General features: G+C 42.2%; 1 long non-coding RNA gene across 2 annotated transcripts in view; it reads left to right on the plus strand.

Annotated features, from left to right (window-relative positions):
• Positions 1 to 18993: 18993 nt before the first annotated feature.
• LOC105483475 (uncharacterized) overlaps positions 18994 to 26163 on the plus strand; it is a 74624-nt gene continuing 67454 nt past the window's right edge. For both annotated transcript variants that reach the window (XR_011622716.1, XR_011622717.1), the window contains exons 1-2: positions 18994 to 20867; positions 21387 to 21453. This is a non-coding gene — a long non-coding RNA (uncharacterized lncRNA). The remainder of the gene's footprint in view (positions 20868 to 21386; positions 21454 to 26163) is intronic.

Here is a 26163-nt window from a genome sequence, read left to right on the forward strand (position 1 = left end):
TCGGATTATGGGCATGAGCCACCACACCTGGCCGCAACTTCCAAGTTTTGATACTGTTGTCTCTTCCCTCATTCTTGGTCCCTATAATTTTATGTTCTGGGGGAAAAAAAAACCCTCTTTATCATGTTTAAGTGAGGGTTCAAAACACAAATGAATATGTTCATTTAGCCATCTTTACTCCAGCACTGGTTTATTTCATATGTGAATCTGTATTTATAATCTTTCCAATATAATCACTTACTCTACTGTTTTTTAAGTTGTTCTTTAAATGGAACATTTACAGTGTTACCCAACTGTTATAATTTAGAATTCATACCTCCAGGAATCATTACAAATCTGTGTAAAATATTTTTGCCTTCTTTTTTTACCAACGCCATCAACTGACCCCATAAGCATTTTAAACTTGCGCTGATTGAGACTGAATCAGAACATTATGTCATCTCACAATGAGCTTTCCAAAATAATTGGATAGGTCTCCCATAACAGGAAAGATTTTGTACAGATTCAAATATAAGGTGAGTTCTTGTATCTCTAAGAAAAAAATGGGAAAACTACACTTTATATTCATACATGTATAATTAGCTATTCACAATAATTGAATAGGACTCCTATAACTGGATAGATTTTATAAAGACTCCAATAGAAGGGAATTCATTTTATTTGTATGAAAAAATGTTCAGGGAAAATGCCATCTTACATTGAAATATTTATGGTATTTAGGCAAATCTGCACAAAATATAAAGCATGAGTGTGACTTAAATACATAATCATTGCTACTGTGTTTTCTTTTCTCTTCTCCCACTATAGGGGTGGTCATCAATAATGACGACAGTTGTATATTTTCCTGGGCATAAAGATTCCAATTAGCTATAAAAGTGCCATTGACTCTACCTCCATGTTCACGGGATTGGGCATAAGCCCATTATATTTCAGGGAATATCTGACAAGGCAGATAAGCAGAGTCATAGGAAGAGTAAGCCATTCTAACCTTATAAGGGACTGCATTTTAAAACTTACATTTCAGCTTGTACCTCTTCTGGAATGGTATGATTTACTTCTGCTCCTTGTTTTCTAACTGTAAACTGACTTTTCTTGCAAAATAAAGATGGTGGCTCACCTCTTAAACACCACAGGTGGACCCAATCAAGGCCCATGCTTAGAACCTTCAAAGCCCACCAGTCTTGGAGAATGTGACTTTAGGGAACAAGTAACCAGAGCTAGCTGTTTTTACCTGCATGCCCTTTGGGTGCTAAAAATGAGCCTTAGTGTATTGGTTTTCTGTTTTTGTTAGACCTACTGTATGACTTCTGTGTAAATCTTGACAGTTGGCAAATCACGCTTATGTTTGTTTTTCTGTTCAGTGGTTGAAACTATTGCTGCACCCTCATTGTTCTTTCTTTTCCCTGAATTCCTACCCCACCCAGAATTTGTAACACACAATTTTCTATCTAATTATATAGTGTCGTTTTGTTGCTACTTGCTTCAGGTAGTCCCACTCTCCCTACCTCCTTCCTTCCCGCCTCCATCTAACTAAATGGTGGTGGTTCAGAAGACAAAAGTCATGCGTTGTCTGTCTTTGTAACCCCCACGTGCTGCTTGCAGAGACACTCAGATAAGAAGACTCTTGCAGGGAGAAAATTTCCCCTTTGCCCTCTAAAGACTCACTGAAAATCAACAGGCAAAAAGCACATAAATAAAAGAGAAGGCATACGGAATTTATTTGATGTGCACAGGATGGGAGAACTGTGGGAGAATGATTACCCAATAACCCAGAGTGGTATAGAAGCTTATATATGCTTTTTCCCAGGGGAGGGGAGAGATGAGGAACGTGGAAAACTCTTTTGAGGGGCAGCAAGTCCTTTGAGTGAATGAATGGCCCCAGAAGATGGGAGGCAGATATTTTGGGAAGGTGAGAGGAGTAAAGGTTGACTTATTACGAAGACCCCTAGGTAATCACTTGGAGCTGTCCTCAGAAGAATAGATGAAAAGTCTGCCGGGGACATGGTGATGACCCCCAGTCTCTTCTTTTCTCTGGTGGTGGATCCTCCCTGGTTATTTGGTGAGATTCCCTAGGAAGGGGGTTTAAGACAATTACATTTCTTTTGGAAAGAAACTTTCTTGGTCAGATAAGGACATTCCAGAAAGAATCACTCCCTGTGCTTGGGGTGGAGGAACAAGTCAAGGTTACAAGGACCTTGATCCTGAGGCCGCTTCTAAGTCCTCTCAGCATTTCAGAGCACCAGTCTTTGGGGTATCGCTTTCTGAGCCTCAACACCCTCTTAGCGAGAGACACGACTATCGCATGTGTTACCATTTATCGTGTATATCCTCTGTCTCAAGTACTGTGAAAGCACTTCATGTATTATTTCTCATTCTTACATAGATACTTCAAGGGAAATGATATTTTTACTTCCTTTCCCAGTTGAATCTAAGACTCAGAGAAGGTCAGTAAATTCCATGCCGCTCACAAGCATCAGTCAGGATTTGAAGCCAGGTTGAACCCAGCATTTGAATCTACGCTTTTTCTACGCTTGTAGTATACCAACTCCCTTCATTCTCAGAACCCACACAAAGTCCGCATATTACAGATAAGCTTATTCTACAAGCATATGCTAGCAGCATTATTGAATTTTCATCTAGAGCTGTAATGTGGACTACTAACCTAGATGGAATCCAAATCCATCTAGGATGGACTGGATGCTGAGACGTCTAATGTTAGCTCTGTCCTTTGGGGAATTAGATGACCAGTTTTCCAAGCAAATGTACTTGTCTCCTTAGGGCCATGGGATCCTGGTGAGAACCTGGGAGGGTCAAGATATCATCAATGAACAGCCTGGTTCTTGTGGGGAAAAGAAAGAGAGATCAGCCTGTTACTGTGTCTATATAGAAAGAAGTAGACATAAGAGACTCCATTTTGTTCTGTATTTGAGATGCTGTTAATCTGTGACCCTACCCCCAACCTTGTCCTTGCAAGAGACATGTGCTGTGGTGACTCAAGGTTTAATGGATTTTGGGCTGTGCAGGATGCGTCTTTGTTAAACAAGCGCCTGAAGGCAGCTTGCTGATTAAAAATCCTGCCTGTCCCTGGGCAATGGAACATCTCTGTGTGAGACCCCATTGTATGCTCTGTTTACTGAGATAGGAGAAAACCGCCTTACGGCATAAGGTGGGACTTGCTGGAGGGACTTGCTGGAGGGACTTGCTGGCGCAATGCTGCTAAGAGGTTTGTGGAGATGTTTGCATATGCATATCAAGGCACAGCATTTTCCTTTGAACTTACTCATGTCACAGAGATCTTTATCCATATGTCTTACTGCTAATTTTCTCCCTAAAATGATCCTATTGTCCTGCCACTCCCTTATCTTTAAGATGGTAAAGATAATTATCAATAAATACTAAGGGAACTCAGAGACCGGTGCTGGCGTGGGTCCTCTGTAAGCTGAGCGCCGGTCCCCTGGGCCCACTTTTTGTTTCTCTATACTTTGTCTCTATGTCTCATTTCTTTTCTCAAGTCTCTTGTTCCACCTAACGAGAAACGCCCACAGGTGTGGAGGGGCAGGCCACCCCTTCAGTTCTGAAATTCAGAACCCCTCCTGAGTCTGGCAGAAAGCGCGTAACTTATTCTTCATTTCCTTCTCTGCATTTCATCGCTCCCCAGATTTAAAAACAATGCCCTCTCTATGATACAATTATGGGCAAGCACTCTGAGTTTTCAAGTGATAAGTGAGTGTCAGAGGTATTTTATTTGTCTTGGGAAGATGTAAATTCCTGGGTCTATACAGATTCCGGTGGCTTTCTGAGGGAAAGAGCGTGCTGCTTTTCTTAAGAAAGGCCACCAATGGGAATGATTTCTGGTGATGCAATGTTGATATTTCAGTACAATTCTAGAAAAGGGAAGAGGTGGGGTTTCTCTGGATCCAGATTAACTCATAATTAGTTCTCACGCAGGCTGCTTAAGTAATTATGATGAAACCAAATCACATTATTTTTTTCTCCTGTTCCTGATAAAGCTTCAACCCCGCTCCTTCTGCCCCATAGGGCACCTGGCTGGCCATTATACCCTATACTACAGGCACTATTCTTCAGTTTTGTTTCCAGGCTACAACTGTCACTGTGTAAAATAAGAAGTGTGGGGGGAAAATGTACACCTCGCGGTCTCACTACTTCAGAGGCACCTAGCAACTCTGTCTCCAGGCAGGCAGCACGCATCTCCCTGGTAGTTTACTGCCCACTCACAGCAGAGGCGGCATGCTCTCTGCAAATAGCCTGCATCTTTGCTGGTGCCAGCTTGGCGGTGGGGCGGTGGTGTCATTTGGTGTCCTCAGGGACGTTTGGTTCTTGTTCTGGGAAGACTAGGGCAAAGCAATGACTATTTCACCAAAACTGCCTGAGGAATTAGAAATTAGGTCAAGCAGTTCTGTACTTGGGGTTGCGTTGTCTAAAATCAAAAGCAATGGTTTTTAATCTTTGTTTTTCTCCAGTCTTTGGGACATTTCTGTCACGAACCTTCCAGTATGTTTGGGAAGACAGAAAAGGATGTTTCTGGCTGGGCACAGTGGCTCACGTCTATAATCCCAGCACTTTGGGAGGCCGAGGCAGGCAGATCATGAGGTCAAGAGATCAAGACCATCCTGGCCAACATGGTGAAACCCCTGTCTCTACTAAAAATGCAAAAATTAGCCAGGCATGGTGGTGGACGCCTGTAATCCTAGCTACTTGGAAGGCTGAGGCAGGAGAATTGCTTGAACCCGGGAGGCGGAGGTTGCAGTGAGTCAAGATCACACTACTGCACTCCAGCCTGGCGACAGAGCAAGACTCCATCTCAAAAAAAAAAAAAAAAAAGGTTGTTTCTAAAAGGTATATTGGCCAGGCATGGTGGCTCATGCCTGTAATCCCAGCACTTTGGGAGGCCAAGGCGGGTGGATCACCTGAGGTCAGGAGTTTGAGACCAGCCTGACCAAAACCAACTTGGTGAAAGCCTGTCTCCACTAAAATACAAAAAACTTAGCCAGGCATGGTGGTGCATGCCTGTAATCCCAGCTACTTGGGAGGCTAAGGCAGGAGAATTGCTTAAACCTGGGAGGCCGAGGTTGCAGTGAGCCAAGATCACGCCATTGCAGTCCAGCCTGGGCAACAAGAGCAAAACTGTCTCTCAAAAATAAATAAATAAATAAATGAATAAATAAATAATAAACATAGAAGGTGTATCTATGCAATGAGGAACTCTGCTGGCCACTTTTTCTATCTGTCAGCCTACTGACAATGATACACATCGGCCATTCTCACATCCATCCTCTGCTCCCAGAAGGTCAGTGGGGCTGAAGAGCATCTTGCACTGGTTTATCAATAAGCCCACATGGACATTCCATTTCAGGCTCAAGTGCCACAGGATATTACACATAGATGCTGAGACTTTTAATTAGATTTCTGTACCTGAGGGAATTTGTAAAGATTCTTTGTTTCTTAACTTCTTGTATTTGACTTCATTTTAAGCCCCCCTTGGAAGAAGGGCCTTGGAGAATGAGAGTTGTATCTCTTTGGGAGGCACACAAAGTTTTTCCTCTGTGGTAATTGATTAAAGAACGGAAGGATGCAGGCTTTTAGGAACATAAAGCTTGGGAAACTGAGTCCTGCTAGGTAGAGAGATGATCTCAAGATATCAGGAAGGGGCCGGGCATGGTGGCTCACGCCTGTAATCCCAGCACTTTGGGAGGCCGAGGTGAGTGGATCACGAGGTCAGGAGATCGAGACCATCCTGGCTAACATGGTGAAACCCCGTCTCTACTAAAAATACAAAAAATTAGCCGGGCGTGGTGGTGGCACCTGTAGTCCCAGCTACTCGGGAGGCTGAGGCAGGAGAATGGTGGGAACCCGGGAGGCGGAGCTTGCAGTGAGTCGAGATGGTGTCACCGCACTCCAGCCTGGGCAACAGAGCAAGACTCCGTCTCAAAAAAAAAAAAAAAAAAATCAGGAAGGAACAAAGTTTTAACCTGCAAGAGTCATTCCCTCACTCACAGAACAGTTATTGAATTCCTACCACGCGCCAGGCCCTCTGCTAGCAAGGGAAACAAATATGAATGACAAGTGTTATCCACAAGCTCATAGTCTACAGGATATTTTAGTAAAAGCAATAATTAGAAACAATGTCAGATTTGTTGTAATGCAAGGAAGTGCATAGCCCTTTGGAATCTCAGACAGTAATGGGAGACCTCTCTAGGGAGATGAAAGAGAGGGAGAAAGAGAGGGCCATATAATTTAATTTTTGATAATAGTCATGTTTAACAGTTGGCTGCAAAATTTCTGAAAATTTAACACTCCACTCTCATGAGCTGATAAAAACTGGCTCCACAACGCCAAGGAATGAAGGTGAAATTGGGAAGTGTAGATATGTCTTGTTGCCACGCTAAGGAGGTTGGACTCATTCCACAAGGCAGGATAATTTGAAATATTAATTAGTGTTTTTGTTTTTCTTGTTTTATATATTTTTACTTTCCCTCACCAAAGAAGTTACCTAACTTCTGTTTTTCCTTGTCTAAGGGTCTTTTGTACTCTGGACAGAAACCAAATATTTTGAAGAAATAAGGTTGGCGTTACCAGTCTTCATAGCACCATGTAGATATAGTAGAGGTGAAGAACAGTAGATGGCATTGTAGGCAAAGACCAGAGGGCCTATTTCTGAATATTCTGGATGAGAACCCTGTAAATTTCAAAAGATCTTTCATAGAAAAGGAAGGAGCACAATAAAAAGACTGAAATTGAATTTCTCACTGGCTGAGTGAAGAGGGTTGAATATAATTTAACAACTGCAGAGAATTTAAAGGAAGTGAACTTCCTTGCATTCTAGTGTTAGAGGGTAAAACTGATACTTGCTACAGCTATAGGTCATACACGCGTTTTAACCAGACTTATGACCTGATTTTATCTAAATTTTGGAAGGATAGCTCTGCCACCCACATAGACAAGGAATTGGAAAGGGGAGAACCAGATGAGCTTGTTGAAATTATCTATGATGATAAGGAGAGTAGCCAGGGTAGTCTAGGAAAAAAAGAGGAGAGGATAGACTCCAGAATATTTCAGAGGATAAATCACGATTGATGTCAATACAAGTTTGAGGATTTCAAATATGAGTGGTGTGATTCAGAGGCAAATGCAGGCCCCATGCCTATTTTGGTTATATCTCTATTTTCTGCCTGGCACAATGCCTGGCACTCAGCAGGTACTCAATAAATATCTGTTGAATGAAAGAAAGCGCAAATAAATGAGTACGTCAGATGCACAACTAGGCATGTTTTCATTATATGAAAAGACTAGTCAAAAGAATGAGAAGACAAGCCATAGATTAAGAAAAAAATCTTGGCAAAAGACAGATCTGATAAAGGTCTGCTATCCAAAATACACAAAAACCTTTTAAAACTCAATAATTAAAAAAATCCCAATTAAAAAGGAGGCAAAAGACTTGAACAGTGACCTCACCAAAGAAGTTACATAGATGGCAAATAAGCCTATGAAGAGATGCTCTCGTTCATATGTCATTAGGGAAGTGAAACCAAAGCAACAGTGATGCCTTTCCACCAGATGCCTAATCACTAGATACCTGCTAGAATGACCAAAATCCAGAGCACTGACAACACCAAATGCTTATGGAAATGGGGAGCAACAAGAACTCTCATTCGTTGCTGGTGGGAAAGCAGAATGGCACAGTAACTTTGGAAGGCAGGTTGGCAGTTTCTCACAAGGCTATATATACTCTTACCATATGATCCAGCAATCACATTCCTTGATGTTTACCCAAATGAGTTGAAAACTGCTGTCCACACAAAAACCTGCACAGATGCTTTTAGCAGCTTTATTCATAATTGCCAAAACTTGGAAGCAACCAAAATGTTTTTCAGCTGGGTGAATGGATAAACAAACTGTAGCACATCTAGACAATGGAATACTATTCCACACCAAAAAGAAATGAGCTGGCTGGGCACAGTGGCTCATACCTGTAATCCTAGCACTTTGGGAGGCTAAGGAAGAGGATCACTTAAGGTTTAAACCAGTCTAGGCAACGTGGCGAAACCCTGTTTCTACAAAAAATACAAAAATTAATCAGGCATGGTGGTGTGCACCTGTGGTCCCAGCTACTTCGAAGGTTAAGGTGGGAGGATTCCTTGACCCTGGGAGGTGGAGGCTGCAGTGAGCTGTGACTGGGCCACTGCACTCTAGCCTGGGTGACAGAGGAAGACCCTGTCTCAAAAAAAAAAAAAAAGAAAGAAAGAAAGAAAGAAAAGAGCTATGAAAAAGTCATGGAGGAAACTGAAATGAAAACTACTAAGTGAAATAAGCTAATCTGAAAAAGCACACGCTGTATGATTCCAACTATGCAACATTCTGAAAAAGCCAAAACTATGGGGATGGTAAAAAGATTGGAGGTTGCTGGAGCTGGAGGAAAGGAAGGGATGAATAGGCAGAGCACATAGGATTTTTAGGGCAGTGAAACTATTCTGTATGATATTATCATGGTGGATACGTGTCATCATATACTTGTCAAAACCCATGCACTATATAACACCCAGAGTGAATCCTAATGTAAACTATGGACTTTGAGTGACAAACAAAATTTATGGGAGGCCATTGTTTTGAACTAGCTTTCCACAAGGCTCCAGCAGACCAGACCAATCTAGGATGGAGTCACTTACGTTCCACATTATCAAACTGAACTTTAAAATGGGCCAGTTAAAAAAAAAAAAAAAACAGCCCAGGAGATTCCAGGCAATCTGAGTCAATGTAATAAGGGAGTACCCTCTGTTTCAACCTTATAAAGAAAGTAACTTTGAAACCACCAATATGCTTTTTGTTCTCTGTTTCTGCTTTCTTCAACACTTTCCTGTCTATAAAGCCAATCTCCTCTGCTTGGCTTATCAGAACATTCATTTTGTTTTATAGAATGTGGTATTGCCTGATTCTAGAATCTCAAATAGAAGCCAGTTAAATTTTTTAATTAAATTTAAAAATTTGGGGTAATTTATCTTTTGACAGTGATGGTGATTTGTTAATGTAGGTTCATCAATTTTAACATATGCGCCACTGTGGGGCAGGATGTTGATTGCAGGGAAGGCTGTGTGTGTGTGTGTGTGTGTGTGTGTGTGTGTGTGTGTGTTGGTGGGTGGGCGAGGTGCATGTGGCAGTTATGGGACCTCTTTGGACATTACACCCAGTTTTGCTGTGAACCTAAAAGTGCTCTAAAAATAAAAGTCTAGGCTGGCTGCAGTGGCTAACTCCTGTAATCACAGCTCTTTAGGAGGCCAAGGTGGGCAGATCATGAGGTCAGGAGATTGAGACCATCTTGGCTAACACAGTGAAACCCTGTCTCTACTTAAAATACAAAAAATTAGCCAGGCATGATGGTGGGCACCTGTAGTCCCAGCTACTCGGGAGGCTGAGGCAGGGGAATCACTCAAACCTGGGAGGTGGAGGTTGCAGTGAGCCGAGATCACACCACCACACTCCAGTCTGGGTGACAGAGCAAGACTCCATCTCAAAAAAAAAAAAAAAACATTCTATTTAAAAGGAAAAAAATATGAGTCTCAAAGTGACATGAGAATTTGTGACTCAGTATCTGAATGGTGGTTATGGAAATTTCATTTCTATGTCACCTGCAGATGATATTCTGACTAGTAGACTGTACTTGTGTAAAGATCAATGAACATGATCACAAAAACAAATGCTAGTGTGGCAGAAGGAAACTGAGATATAACGGTTCATTATGAGGTCTGTGTTGAAGAAGAGGGTATGAGAATTTGAACCAAGAGTTCTATGAATGTCAAATGACTTTGGACTTCACTGGAACTCTCTACTAGTTAGAGGGGATGAATTTCCAATGCACTAGCTGATATCGGGCAGTTGTAGCTATTAACGCATGACCATGAGATCTATGGAAGGAGGAAAAAGGAAAAAAACTCTATTTTCTGAGTAATAATCTGCAGATTAGGGAAATGTGCTTTCAGGGAAACTGAAAGACCGTGCTATGCAGAAGGGAAGGAAACGGTGGAATTTAGGTCTTCCAGAATCTGTCTTGCACTCATATTCATCAGACTTGGGGAATATCTATTAACATTTATGGGAAAAGTCAAGCTCATGTCCAGTGAGTTAACACGTAGGTAACATACATTCCATGTTCACTTTGGCATGGGATTTTATCATTAAAGTGAGGTGGAATTTGACTTTTTACCTCAAAAAGTGAATTATAGGGCACAAAGACATTTGTGCACAGTCTCTGAAAGCCGGCTGGGACCGGATTAGTCTGTAGCTGCTTATCAGGAAACAATGTTTATAAGGCAGGTCTCTTGTACAAGGAGTGCTGCTGGCAGGACCCCCAAGGTGGGGGGTCCACCCGAATGAGTCTGGCAATGTTTTCCTAGAACAGATTTCAGTCTAACTGCAGAAAGAAAACTTTAGAGCAGTTAACAAGTCTTTTAGTAGTGATGCAGGATTTTTTGCTCCTTTTCTCAGCTAAAATCCGAGTTCTTGTCTCACAACCAGGAAAAATTAGGCACACGGACACATTGAAAGGTGAGGAGAGCTGAATTTATTAAAAGAAAGTTCTCAGCAAAAAGAGGGGGTCCTGCCAATAGGCTCCCACCTCACAGACTGAATACCAGGCCACCACACACGAGCTGAAGAGGCCAGGCTCTTTCCCCTGATGAGGCAGAATTCCTGGTGGCTCCACTCCATTCCCCCAGTGCTCATGTGGGCCCCCAGTCCACTGCAGGCATGCCCAGGCAAGATCCTGGGCAAATCCCCTTCTCTGTCTCCTGCATCTATCGGTAGTTAACAAGGTAGGGGTACATGACCAAACCCTTTTCTCTGTTATGGCTGCTTAATTCTCTGGAGGGTCTCATCTTAGCCACAGAGAGTTCATCTCATCTGCCAGCTGGGGAGATGTTCATGTTAATGTACCAAATGCTATTTCAGACCATATTGTTCTAAGCAAACAAATATTTGCTTGCAAGCAGGCACAACACAATTTTACAGCCAGTGGAGACTTGGAATGTTTTCACTCTCAACCCTTGAACATCCCCTTCATGAAAGGATTTCTGCACGATGGAGGCAGGTAGGTTCTGATGAATGAAAGGGCAGCACTTTTGGTCAGATCTGGTGACAGGATTGTCTGCTAAGAGAAGGAGCACACGGCCACCAGGGCCTTCAATCTAGAAGCTGCCCTTTGGTATGAACGACTAGCCCAGACAGGTATTTATTTATATGTAACTCCTGCAAATATGGAGATGTCTAACTTCCAACAGTCACACAACTTAAACCCCACTAATTTCACCAATGAAAAATTCTAACACGTTAAATAATAAACCTTCTGTATGTTGACTTTATACAAATACTTTTTAATGCCACCTGGCCAATTCTTCTTCTTTTTTTTTTTTTTTGTGATGGAGTTCCGCTCTTGTTGTCCAGGCTGGAGTGCAATGACCCATTCTCGACTCACTGCAACCTTCGCCTCCTGGGTTCAAGTGATTCTCCAGCCTCAGCCTCCCGAGTAGCTGAGATTACAGGCACCTGCCACCATGCCCGGCTAATTTCTGTATTTTAGTAGAGACGGGGTTTCGCCGTGTTTGCCAGGCTGCTCTCAAACTCCTGACCTCAGGTAGTCTGTCCACCTCAGCCTCCCAAAGTGCTGGGATTACAGCCCGGCCCCACTTGGCCAATTCTTAGGGTGTTAATTCTATTAGGTTACTTCATGTGCTAATTGATCCCTAGGGTACAAATTCGAGTTAATTGCCACACACAGAGTTCCCAATGTTTACATACCATAGTATTGTGAAGCGAATTACAACACATGAAAAAATCAAGAGAAACATCAAAAAGAACATTTTAAGAAGTCCCCAACATCAAAATGACTGTACCTCTACTTTACATTATATCAGTTATAGCTGCCTAATACCTGAGATTCCATTGTGCAAGCCACCAATTATTGTGTTGGAGGGCATGAGCATATATGGGGCTTTGTAACATTTAAATAAAACAGTTTGAAATAATTTACTGTCTTGATTGTTATAGCATCATGGCTCTTTTAGAGATTCCCCATTAACAAAAGGTAGCCCTTTGCTTATAATTGCATGTAATTTTTTTTTTTTTCGATTAACAAGAAGAACCATGGGTACTATGGATGTCTGGGGAGAGCAGACAGATATCCCAGGGAGAGGTTGTCATAGGAACTGTGCCAGGAGAGCAGCTATTCACAGGGTAAAATGCACCCTCCAAAGAAGAGAGGATGGACATGATTGTGAAGCTACCCTTTCTACCAGTTTCAGAGTGTAAAGCTCTTAATGAATGTCTCTGTGGAAATCATCCTCAGTGATAGGAAAGGTAGGTAGAATGCTGGGGCTAATGATATATGCCTCAACTGGGTGCAGTGGCTCATGTCTATACTCCCAGCACTTTGGGAGGCCAAGGTGGGAGGATTACTTGAGGCCAGGAGTTTGAGACCAGCGTGGGCAACAAACATAACAAGACCCCCCCTCCGTCTACAAAAACAAAAACAAAAACCTTCATAGGATTGTTATAGAAAATAAAATAGATAACAATCATAAAACACCCACTATGTAGAGTCCTTGGAAAATAGTAATAGAAACGATAATGATTTTTACATTTCTTATCTCATATAATTCTCACTAGAGCAATCTGAGGAAGGCACAGTCATTATTTCCAACGTTTTTTGGATACAAAAATTTATTTTCAGTCATGTTTGGACATGGGGAAGGAAGAGACTATTCTAGAATTCTATCAGAAGATTAACATCACTTGAGCAACTGCTCAGTCATACCTCTGAGAATAGTCATTTTAAATAAAATAACAACTTTTTTTTTTGAGACAGAGTCTTATACTGTTGCCCAGGCTGGAGTGCAATGGCACGATCTCACCTCACTGCAACCTTCACTTCCCAGGTTCAAGCGATTCTCCTACCTCAGCCTCCCGAGTAGCTGGGATTACAGGTGCCCGCCACCACACCTGGCTAATTTTTTGTACTTTTAGTAGAGACAGGGTTTAACTATGTTGGCCAGGCTGGTCTCGAACTCCTGACCTCATGATCCACCCACCTTGGCCTCCCAAAGTGCTGGGATTACAGGCGTGAGCCACCGCACCTAGACAAAATATTTCCATATTTTTAGATAAGAAAACGAGGCTCAGAGAAGTTGAATTGCTCAAGGTCACATTGAAAGTAGTAGATCTGGAACCCAAACACAAAGTTGTCTAACTCTAGGGCCCATGCCCTTAACTTCTCTGCTGGACTGAACTAGTAGGAAATCAATAACTGGTAATGGTTACAAAAATGGTGGTAGAATAATAAATAGTGGAAGTTTTGATTCCACGTTATATGTATGGCAGAATAGCCTTTGTTGATTTTATTTCCTAAGTTTATTTTTCCCAATGGACATGGAGGAAAGTGTCATCCTACAAGATGACAACCAATTTGTTCTCTTCTCTCCTCCTGACTCCCTAATGCAGAGCTCCAGGCTGCTCCAACCAATCTATGGCAGATAGCACTTAAGTTCAAACCTGTTGGTCATCCCCATCTAATCTTAGGCCTTCTTCAAAACTCCAAGAAAATCAGGAATTTTTTTTCTCTCTCTCTCTTTCTCCCAAAGGAGCAATTTATAGCTGGAACTTCCTTAACCATACTTTCCCCAATGTTTTAAGACCATATATTTTGGGCTAAATTTTGTCCCCCCTCTCTCAATGTATATGTTGAAATTGTAACACTTAGTACCTCAGAATTTGACTGTGTTTGGAGACAGGACTTGTCAAGAGAGGATTAAGGTAAAGCAAGGTCATAGGGTTGGACCTGAATCCAATATGACTGCTGTCCTCCTTAGAAGAAATTAGGACACAGACATCCACAAAGGAAAGGCCATGTGAAGACATTACAAGACAACAGTGGTGGGGCTCAGGACACAATACTGCAAAGTATGGCCCTTGGCATGTTGAGTACTTTGAACTGAAAGAGAGAGGGAGGGCTCAGAAGCAACGTCTCTCTGACTTCTTACCTTCCTTTCTCTCTCTCTCTCCTTTTCCCTCCAAGGCAGGTCATAGAAACTAGAACTCCTCCCCCCAAAGCAAGCTGTAAAACCTAAAAATGTCACTCTCTGACTCTGTCACTTTTCCTTTGAAGACTTTCATGTGACAGGTGTCCTGACCTGTACCCGGAGAAAGGAATGCTACACAGAGAGGCCAAAAAGAATTTGAACAAACAGGCCTCGCTAAGTTGCCTCCTCAGTTAATTACCATTAGAGCATACCATGTTTGTCCAATCACATTTCTATTCTTCACTGAACCTAAGCATACAAATACACAGGTTTATACACAGGTTCTCTAGGTCTTCATTTCTTTTTTTTTTTTTTTCTGAGACAGAGTCTCTCTCTGTTGCCCAGGCTGGAGTGCAGTGGTGCTATCTCGGCTCACTGCAACCTCTGCCTCCCAGATTCAGGCAATTCTCCTGCCTCAGCCCTCCAAGTAGCTGAGATTACAGGTGCCCGCCATCACACATGGGTCATATTTGTATTTTTAGTAGAGACAGGGCTTCACCGTGTTGGTCAGGCTGATCTCGAACTCCTGACCTCAAGTGATCTGCCCACCTCAGCCTCTCAAAGTGGTGGGATTACAGGTGTGAGCCACCACAGTCAGCCTGGGTCTTCATTTCTGAAAACTTCCATGTCACATAGAACACTGATTAAATACATTTGTTAGACTTTTCTCTTGCTAACCTATCTTTTGTTTAGGAGTATTGGCAGTGACCTTTGTGATGGGTGAGGAAGAGGTATTATACCATTTTGCCCCTACAACAACCATCTACAAGCCAAGGAGAGAGGGGCCTCCAAAGGAACCAATCATGTTGAACTCTTAGACTTCTAGCCTCCAGAACTAAAAGGCAATAAAATTGTGTTGTTTAAGCCACTCTGTGACACCTTGCTATGGCAGCCCTAGAAAATGAACGCACTGCACAGCGGCCTGAGCACCATGGCTGTGTTCAAACCCGCGCCACCTTTTCCTCCAGTCCTCTTCACTTTTGACATTCTGTCACTGTGTCGGTTTCCCAGTAGTTAAGCACCAGGTGTGGAATGAGAACCCACTGTGTAAAATGGCACAGGTCCACGTTGCAATCGGCTCTCAGGAGGCTAAGTCCCAGGAAAATTAATCAAGATGTGTACTTTCCTTTGTGTTCTTGTGCCTGACTCCCACTTGCCCATGCTCTCCCAGGGAATGGTGCCTTCCTCAGAGCTAACACAACGCTGTGTTCATATCTAGATGAAAGTTCTCATAGGACTATGACACCATTAATTTTTTTTATGTGCCTGTTTGCTACCCCATCCCTATCCCCAGTTAAATTCTGAATTCATAGACGCTGAGATTATGGCTATGAATTATTCATTTTGGTGCCCCAGCATGTGCTACAATTCTAGTGGTTCAAAGAAGGCACAAATTAATATTTGGAGTTTTTGAGTGGATATCTTTTTTTTCTGATTTCTTTCTTTCTTCTATACCTCTGTGAAGAGAGTTTTATAATACAGATGTAAGGAAAAGAAATTTTAAATACATTAAATATGTTGGTCAGGCATGGTGGCTCATGCCTGTAATCCCAGCACTTTGGGAGGCCAAGGCAGAAGGATCACTTGAGCCCTAGGAATTTGAGACCAGCCTGGGCAGACCCTGTCTCTATGAAAAAATTTAAAAAATGAGCTGAGTGTGGTGCCACACACCTGTAGTCCCAGCTATTTGGAAGCCTGAGGTGGGAGGATCACTTGAGCTCAGAAGTTGGAGACTGCAGTAAAGGCATGATTGCACCACTGCACTCCAGTCCAGGTGACAAGCAAGACTCTGTCTCAAAAACGAACAAACAAATGAATCAATATATTATGCTATCAGCAGTGGTCAATGTCTTAAGAAAAAGCATTCATCTTTATCTTAAATGCTCTAATCAGAAGATTCTAAAATGTCTAAGCTTCTTCTTAGGAGGGAAAATCCAAGCACAATGAAGGTTGAGCTGTCCGGGAAAAACAGTCCTCAGGACCTCAAGGATCTTACTGCTCCCTCCACCTGCAAGATGGAGCCAGAGCCCAGGGAGAGGAGACGGTTCTAAAACAGGCACTTCTCAGCTGGAGCTGGCCTAGCAAGTCACTTTTTTTTTTTTGTTTGTTTTGAGACTGAGTCTGGCTCTGTCACCCAGGCTGGAGTGCAGTGGCCGGATCTCAGCTCACTGCAAGCTCCGCCTCCCGGGTTTGCGCCATTCTCCTGCCTCAGCCTCCTGAGTAGCTGGGACTACAGGCGCCGCCACCTCGCCCGGCTAGTTTTTTGTATTTTTTAGTAGAGACGGGGTCTCACCATGTTCACCAGGATGGTCTCGATCTCCTGACCTCGTGATCCACCCGTCTCGGCCTCCCAAAGTGCTGGGATTACAGGCTTGAGCCACCGCGCCCGGGCTGCAAGTCACTCTTAATGCTTGACGAAGCTGTAGACAAGGAATTACCCTCAAGTAGTTGAAGCTTCTGTTCCATTGTTGAGGAGACAGGGAGAGAAGGGAGACTGCAGAAGAGACTTCCTGGTGCCCACCAAAGACAGACTCTGTAAGGAATGTCAGGCAGTGAGTTGAATGCTTTGCCTCTAGACTCCTCTGAACTCTTTGTGTGTTTGGATCAGTTACTAGTAGGATTGTTTCTTTTTTGGTAATGAACTGTCTCTCAATCTCCTTGAGCTTTCTGGATAAAACAGAGGGAGATAGTAATATATTTAGATTGTTATGAACTGTATCTAGCTCGTCGTATTGAAACATGGAAACACTACCCTTATCCACTCCTTAGTGAATCTCCTGCTTTATCAAAGGGATCTGGTTGGAAAGAAAGTATGGTCTTTCTGTCCTTCACCCGTCTCTCCTAGAGACACCATCCAAGGATGGTCAACTGCTTTGAAAGTCTTAGTAAAAAGCTGGGTCATGAGCTTTGGTTATTTTTAGACAACAATAGGCGATGGATGAAGCAAGTTTGTAACTAGGAATGTGTGGTTTGCACTGCTTGGAATGCAGTTTGCCTTCGGGGGTTTACAGTTTGTAAGACAATTGGCAACACCCCACAGATTTGTGTCAGGAACACCAGAGAAGTAGAATCAATCATTTGTGAAGAAGCAGAACAGTCCTCCATTAGACTTTATATGTTAATAAAAACAAGCACAAGTGAAGGTCAGATCTGTTCACCAGGTCCCTAATTATAATTCAGAGAGCCAGGGGAAAGAGAAAAAAGCAAAAAAATAAAGAAGACTGCCTGACGTTTAGGAACACTAAACACAGACAGAAGATTTTTCTGTCTTTCATGTCAAACATCCAGCCACATGGTCACTTTTTTTCCTTGAAAGGCATTTAACTTTGTAGGATTATATTTTTCTTTCTGACTCCTAGAAAAATATAAATACCATCAACTGTTTGACCTCATCTGGGTAGTTTTTAGGCTCTTTGTTTGTGGGTAGGAAAGTTAATGCCACGAAATGTACTAAAATTCAAAAACATTCCAACTTAAAATGATTCACAGCAAAGTCAGAATGCAGGTCAGATGGTGTATTTCTGACATTAAAAAAATACAAAAAGAATTCTTTGAAAGTACGTTTCCAGAAGACAGTAGACATTTGTACTATTTATCATTCAGCAAGAGCTAAATAGCATAGGAACATGATTATTCTAAGTTACATTTTGAAAAAAGAGAAACAAAATAATTATTTCTGAAAACAGCAAAAACATCAAGCTTGCTAATTTGAACAGTTTTGACAGTTGACACAAAGGAGAGAAAAGAGCCTTTTATGTGTTGTATAAGGAAGATCTGTTGAAGAAAATTAGCTCCTACAGGAATAGGATTGATAATGTGACATATACTCACTCTGATCTAAATTTAACATCTTCCCACATTCTCATTGCTCCAATGCCCTTCCAGTTACTATAGTGATCCTACCTTGCCACTCAACGTTTAATTCCTAGGTAACAGACAACAATCGTGGCGACCAGGGAAGGAATAGGCAAAAATCTATTTATTAAATATTATCTGGAGTTACCTGCTTAAAAAACATCTCCCCCACAACCACAGCAGATTTTGGGCTTGGTTCCATCTAAAGGGTAGACTGAAACTCCTCCAAGTATAAATTGTACAAGAAGAACCAAGAATTTTTAGGCTCCAATTTTGAATGTTAGAATCTTGACATAATGGCACAGACCCCCCAAAATAAAGATTCTGAAATAAGCACTTTTCATCTGGAGCTGGCCTAGAAAGTCTCTCTTAATGCTTGATGGAGCTGCAGACAAGGAAATACCCTCAACTAGTTGTGGCTTCTGTTCCATCCACTGATGTTGTACCATATTTAATGCTTATCCTTCCTCTAAAATGGGCAGATACATGATGTGAGAGTTTCTCCTCACAAAATTAGCTTGCATTAGAAACTTCCCAATGAAAAGACTCTTCTGACCTCCGAAAAAACAGAGTAAGTACTTACTAGGTTGCTGCAAAAGTCATTGCAGTTTTTGCATCACTTTAATGCAAAACCACAATTACTTTTGCACTAAACCTAATATATACATCATGTAAGTATACTTACATATATATACTTTTTTTTTTTTTTTTTTTTTTTTTTTGAGACGGAGTCTCGCTCTGTCACCCAAGCTGGAGTGCAGTGGCCGGATCTCAGCTCACTGCAAGCTCCACCTCCCGGGTTCATGCCATTCTCCTGCCTCAGCCTCCCTAGTAGCTGGGACTACAGGCGCCTGCCACCTCGCCCGGCTAGTTTTTTGTATTTTTTTAGTAGAGACGGGGTTTCACCATGTTAGCCAGGATGGTCTCGATCTCCTGACCTTGTGATCCGCCCGTCTCGGCCTCCCAAAGTGCTGGGATTACAGGCTTGAGCCACCGCGCCCGGCCCTATATATACTTTAAAAATATCTTATCAGTAGTCTTCTCTTTCAGTAAAAGGGTGTCCAAAGATGGTAGCCTTCTCTTTCAGCTCTCCAATAAAAGGGTGTCCAAAAAGACATACCTGAGTAGCACAAAAATACTCCACTATTTCTAGGTATTGGTCCTGTGGCAAGCCAGTCTCACTAACGCAGGCTTCCGTAACACCTGTTTCAGCACTAGCTAAGCGGCTAAGTATTAAAAGCCAGTGCCCTTATACGAAGACTGGAATGTAACAAAAGCCCACCAAGAGTTTTGCCTAGGCTTTTCTTGAACCTTAAAGCATAATAAAATAACGAAGGAATCCTTAACAGGACCCACTTAGGATTAAACAAGTTTTATTGGGAGTCTGAAGAAACTCCCCAGACTTCACAAACAAATTTATTGGGGGTCTGAAGGAAATCCCCAAACCTCCATGATTTAGCAGGAGACAAGCTAAGGGTAATCACCCCAGCACCTGGACCCATTTAGCTCAAGTAAATTTATTGAGGCTTCAGGGGAAGGTCTCAGGACTCAGACCTCAGTTATAGATTAAAACAAGTTAATCACAGCCGGGCGTGGTGACTCAAGCCTGTAATCTCAGAACTTTGGGAGGCCGAGGCAGGTGGATCGCCTGAGGTCATGAGTTCAAGACCAGTCTGGCCAACATAGTGAAACTCCCCCCACCCCCCGTCTCTACTAAAAATACAAAAATCAGCAGGGTGTGGTGGCAGGTGCCTGTAATCCCAGCTACTTGGGTGGCTGAGCCAGGAGAATCGCTTGAACCCGGGAGGTGGAGATTGCATTGAGCCAAGATTTCACCACTGCATCCCTGCCTGGGTGACAGAGTGAGACTGTGCCTCAAAAAAAAAAAAAAAAAAGGGAAAAAGGAAGTTAATCACGTGTGTCTTTAGATTAATGCACACTTACACACACACATATAGCTTACAAGGTATATAAGCGCTGGAAAACTTTGTAATTTGGAGTTGGTCTGGTGATAATTTCCAGGCCTTCTCCTTGTAAACGGTTGCAGAAATAAAAATTCTCTTTCTCGCCAGTTCATCTGCATCTCATTATTGGGCCATGAGAAATAGCAGACTGATAGTCTCGTCTGAGAACAGTCCTACAATGCAGTTTTCTGTGTTAGAAATAGCAATAAATCCATTCAAATGCAGGGTCCTGAAATAAGAACCCATACTTTAAAATCTAACTTTTTCATTGTCATGAAGCAAAGGCAAACACAAACAAAAAATTCATAAAGGCAAACCAAAAGTACGCTAGAAAAGCAGACAGTGAAAAAAGGAAAGGAGAGATAGATATGACAAAAATAAAGTGTTAGATTCAGAAATCAGAAAGTAACACTGATTGTAACATTTGTTAAACTCTTCCTTTATCTCCAGGCTCATGCTAAGCACCTTACCTTTATTATTGTATGAAGTCCTCGTGGCAGCTATGTGGGCTTGCCACTATTAATATTTCCATATTACAGATATATAGAGTCCAGCCCTACGGGACTTAGCGAGTGTTCTCCTTGTGTGCAGAGATGAGAGATTGTAATAAATAAAGACACAAGACAAAGTGATAAAGAGAAAACAGCTGGGCCCCAGGACCACTACCATCAAGACGCAGAGACTGGTCGTGGCCCCGAACAGCTGGGCGCGCTGATATTTATTGCATACAAGACAAGGGGGCAGGTGAATCTTCTAAGTGATCGACAAGTTGAAGCAAGTCACGTGATCACAGGGCAGGGGGCCCTTCCCTCTTAGGTAGTCAAAGCAGAGAGAGAGAAGGCAGCCTACATCCGTGTTTTCTTCTCTGCACTTATAAGAAAGTTCAAAGACTTTAAGACTGTCACTATTTCTGCTACCCCTATCTACTACGAACTTCAAAGAGGAACCAGGAGTACGGGAGGAACATGTAAGTGGACAAGGAGAGTGACCATTGAAGCACAGCACCACTGTGCTGCGATTCTTCTGGCTCAGCCTCCCGAGTAGCTCATTATTGGGGGTTTAGGCCTCCCGATGACTGCGGGCAGGCCTGGATAATATCCAGCCTTCCACAAGAAGCTGGTGGAGCAGAGTGTTCCCTGACTCCTCCAAGGAAAGGAGACTCCGTTCCGCGGTCTGCTTGGTAAGAGGTGCCTTTCCAGACACTGGCGTTACCGCTTGACCAAGGAGCCCTCAAGTGGCCCTTATGCGGGCGTGACAGAGGGCTCACCTCTTACCTTCTAGGTCACTTCTCACAATGCCCCTTCAGCACCTGACCCTATACCCGCCGGTTATTCCTCGGTTATATTAGTAATGCAACAAAGAGTAATATTAAAAGCTAATGATTAGTAATGTTTATAGTAATGATTGATAATTGTCCATGATCATCTCTATATCTAATTTGTATTATAACTATTCTTATTCTATTTTCTTTATTATACTGAAACAGTTCGTGCCTTCAGTCTCTTGCCTCAGCACCTGGGTAATCCTCCGCCGACACAGACAAGGAATCTCCGGTGAGTGCATTAAAGCAATTTGCACAAGAAATCCCCAGTAAGAAAGTAAGTGGGCCGTGCTCGGTGGCTTACGCCTGTAATCCCAGCACTTTGGGAGGCCGAAGCAGGCGGATTCCGAGGTCAGGAGATCAAGACCATCCTGGCTAACACAGTGAAACCCCGTCTCTACTAAAAATAAAAATAAATAAAAATAGCCGGTCATGGTGGCAGGCACCTATAGCCCCAGCTACTCAGGAGGCTGAGGCAGGAGAATGGCGTGAACCCGGGAGGCAGAGCTTGCAGTGAGCCGAGATCGTGCTACTGCACTCCAGCCTGGTCGACAGAGCGAGACTCCATCTCAAAAAAAAAAAAAAAAAAAAAAAGCCGAAGCTGTCTGGACTCCAGAATCTGAACTCATAGTGGGTATCATGGAGAGAGGGAAAAGTATAAATATAAAAAAGAGAAAATATGTAACAAAAGGGAAATTCATTCCTGATATATGTGGAGGAGATATTACATGTAATTGGTCTCACAAGTGCCAACATATATGGTACACCAGGTGTCCCCAACCACTGGGCCAGGGACTGGTACTGGTCTGTAGCCTATTAGGAGACAGTCCACACCGCAGGAGGTGAGCAGTGGGTGAATGAGCACGACCACCTGACCTCTGCCTCCTGTCAGACCAGCAGCAGCATTAGATTCTCATCGGATTGCAAACCCTATTGTGAACTGCACATGCAGTGAATCTGGGTTGCACACTCCTTTTGAGAATCTAATGCCTGATGATCTGTCACTGCCTCCCATCACCCCCAGATGGGACTGTCTAGTTGCAGGAAAACAAGCTCAGAGCTCCCACTGATTCTACATGATGGTGAGTTGTATAATTATTTCATTATATATTACAATGTAATCCTAATAGAAATAAAGTGCACAATAAATGTAATGCACTTGAATAATCTTGAAACCATCCCCCCACCCCGGTCCATGGAAAAATTATCTTCCATGAAACTGGTCTTTGGTGCCAAAAAGGTTGGAGACAACTGCTCTATGGAAAAATTATCTTCCATGAAACTGGTCTTTGGTGCTGGTGTTTGATCCATGAGATCACTGGTCTTTGGATCACTGGTCTTTGATCCATGAGATCACTAGTCTTTGGATCACTGGTCTTTGATCCATGAGCCTTGTACTTTCCCCTAAACCAATGAATTCACAAGGTCAAGGAGTCAGAATGGGTTTCCAAAGCTCCCCTTGAATGGAAGCAACCAGAAACTGTGGTTTAGATTTTACTTTTACAAAAATGAAATAATTCTTTTGAATAGAATAACTTTTTATTCTCCTGCTTAGAATGTTCATGTGTCCTTTGATAAAAATATTTACACGTATGTATGTATTCATATCTCTGAGTTGGAAAGCAGAATAGGTAGAAGTTCTTTATAACACCTGATATGCAAGAATATGATGATTTTAGACTTTTTGTCTTACAAAGTAGTCCTATGGACCAAAAGTGGATGGCAGATTTATTACTGTTCTTGGGAATTCAGGATGGGTGTCAAACAGTGATAATCATATTTCATTATGGTCTAGAGTAATTTTAGAAGTTCGTTCTGAAAGTTCCAGCATATATTAGTGATTATTGTTCTATATGAATTAATCACAGATGAAATGTAAGATAGACTGGTCTCTTGTACAATGAGTTACATAAAATTTAACGGGTCTATACAAAACTTCTTAGGGGTAGAAAAGAACAGTAACTGCAATACACCACAAGAGGGCAAACTGGTACTGTTGAATATCAGTAACTTGACTGCAAAGAGTGTTCAATGAAAGACAAGGTGATGTTGGATCCCACCCAGTTTACTTTTCTGCGATCATTAAAATATCAAATCAGAAAGCTTTTCTTTAGTAACTTTCGTGGTATTTGAGAAAAGTAATAAGGTCTTACCAGTTAGTAAATAAAGCACGCTGCTTTTTACTTTCATCGAAAAAAATAAGATTTGTCTCTAAAAATATATTTTCCTGGGTTAATATTGTATTAGATACATACTTTGTACCATCACTAATTATCAAGAAAGGTTGGCAAAGATTAAAAGAAAAAATGGTTTTCTTTTTTTATCAGCAATGTACAGCAATATAGCACAACAAGTTACAAATAGGTGAGATGTGGGTTCACTTTAGCAGACAGGAGAAAGGTTAACAAGATTAAGGTTAACATGATAAATTATGGCAGAGAATTGGGGCAAACGAATAGAGATTCAGACAATTCTTCCTGACGCTTCCCCTTACACATGTAACTAGGTGATTCATTGTATATTAATGAATGCCATCTGACTGGGCATGGTTGCTCAAACCTGTAATCCCAGCACTTTGGGAGGCCCAGGCGGGTGGATCATGAGGTCAGCAGATGAGACCATCCTGGCCAACATGGTGAAACCCCATCTCTACTAAAATACAAAAATTAGCCAGGCATGGTGGCAGGCACCTGTAAGCACAGCTACTTAGGAGGCTGAGGCAGGAGAATGGCGTGAACCCGGGAGGCGGAGCTTGCAGTGAGCCGAGATCGTGCCACTGCACTCCAGCCTGGGCAACAGAGCGAGACTCCATCTCAAAAAAAAAAAAAAAAGGCATTTATAAACAAGTCTGTCCATTAATTTTTAGGCCCTAAGTTGTCTTTTTAATAATGAGTGCAATCTGAAAATTAGGTTCTTTGTATGTTGTGGCCTGAAGATAAGGATAAAAAATAAAGAAACATAGGCAAACTGCAAAATCCTCATAGCACATGCAGTTTGGAGTGATGCTAGAAGTAATGTGATGTTTCCCTATTAAAAGAAAACCTATACAATATTTTCACTAGGAATGTTCCATTAGTCCAGGGATTGGCAACTTTTCCTTTAAAGAGCCAGATAATAAATACTTCTAGCTTTGCAGGACATCTGGTCTCTGTCTACTTCTGGCTACTCCTTTTTGCCACTGTAGTATAAAAACAGTCAGAGACAAGCAAATGAATGGATGTCATTGTGTTCCAATAAAACTAGTTAACAAAAATAGATGCCAGGCTAGAATGGGCTCCTGGGTTGTAGTTCGTTAAACCCCATTTTAATCTAGTTGTGGACCCCTTCATAGTAAAGGAGTAAATGAGAAGGAGAAATAAACTTGAGACTTGGACATAACGACACAAATAACCTATAACTGGAGAGCAGCAAGATATAAAAATCTCCACCTCGGGTCCCAAGAGATGTTCAACAGAGTCTTAACAAGAGGCAAAAATTGTCTTAGGAAAAAGCATATTTTAGAAGATTGGTTGAAACACATGCACACCCTCATGCCTAAAATATGTAAGTCCCGAAAGTGAAGTAAATCTAAAAATGTATGATCTGGGGAGTCTGTCCTGAGCCTCAGAAGCCCTGGCATTTTGAGCCATCGAGAAGTAAGGAAATGCATGAATCTTGCAGGAAACAGTAGGGTTTTGCAGCAAGACCATTGTGGGTGACAAATTGGCTCCAAGAAAGCACCCTCATTTTCTGAATGTAAGGAAACATCCCATAAATTACACCTCACAGACATTTCTAAAGGACTACTGGAAATGTAAATATTTTGAAAACTTATGTCATCATAGAAAGAACAAATTTTCTAAGAGTGACACATGCATTCTACTTTGATTTGGAAGATGAGCTAAGGTTTCCATGAAATCGGCCGGGCGCGGTGGCTCAAGCCTGTAATCCCAGCACTTTGGGAGGCCGAGATGGGCGGATCACGAGGTCAGGAGATCGAGACCATCCTGGCTAACACGGTGAAACCCCGTCTCTACTAAAAATACAAAAAATTAGCCGGGCGAGGTGGCGGGCGCCTGTAGTTCCAACTACTCGGGAGGCTGAGGCAGGAGAATGGCGTGAACCCGGGAGGCGGAGCTTGCAGTGAGCTGAGATCCGGCCATTGCACTCCAGCCTGGGCGGCAGAGCGAGACTCCGTCTCAAAAAAAAAAAAAGGTTTCCATGAAATCAACTAATTAATTGCTGGGGGGAAAAAGGCTTGAAAGAGCATATACTGCAATGGTGCCCAAGTATGGCTGCAGAAAAACGTCAAGGAGACTTTCATTGACGAAAAGAGGGAAACATGTAAAATATTTGAAGAGATTTATTCTCACGTAAATATGAGTGACCAATGGCCTCTGACACAGCCTTCAGATTTTGAGAACATGCAGCCAAGGTGGTTGGGGTACAGCTTGGTTTTACACATTTTTGGGAGACATGAGACATCAATGAATACATGTAAGATGTATATTGGTTTGGTCCGGAAAGGTGGGACAGCTTGAAGCAGAAGACCTTCCAGGTTATATGTGGACTTAAAGATTTTCTGATTGGCAATTGGTTGAAAGAGTTATTATCAATAGAAAGAAAGGTCTGGGTTACAATAAGGGGTTGTAGAAACCAAGGTTTTATCATACAGATGAAGCCTCCTGGTAACAGCCTTCAGAGAATAGATTGTAAATATTTCTTATCAGACTTAAAGAGTCTGTTCTGTCACTAATTCTAAAATGGAGGAGGGTATAATGAGGCATGTCCAGCTCCCCCATCCCATCATGGCCTGAACTAGTTTTTTCAGGTGAATTTTGAAATGCCCTTGGCTGAGAGGAGGGGTCCATTCTGTTGGTTGGGGAACCTTCAAATTTTATTTTTTGATATACACTTAAAAACACACACACACACACACACACACACACACACACACACACAC

This window comes from Macaca nemestrina, chromosome 4, assembly GCF_043159975.1.
Source record: "Macaca nemestrina isolate mMacNem1 chromosome 4, mMacNem.hap1, whole genome shotgun sequence".
Classification (NCBI taxonomy): domain Eukaryota; kingdom Metazoa; phylum Chordata; class Mammalia; order Primates; family Cercopithecidae; genus Macaca; species Macaca nemestrina.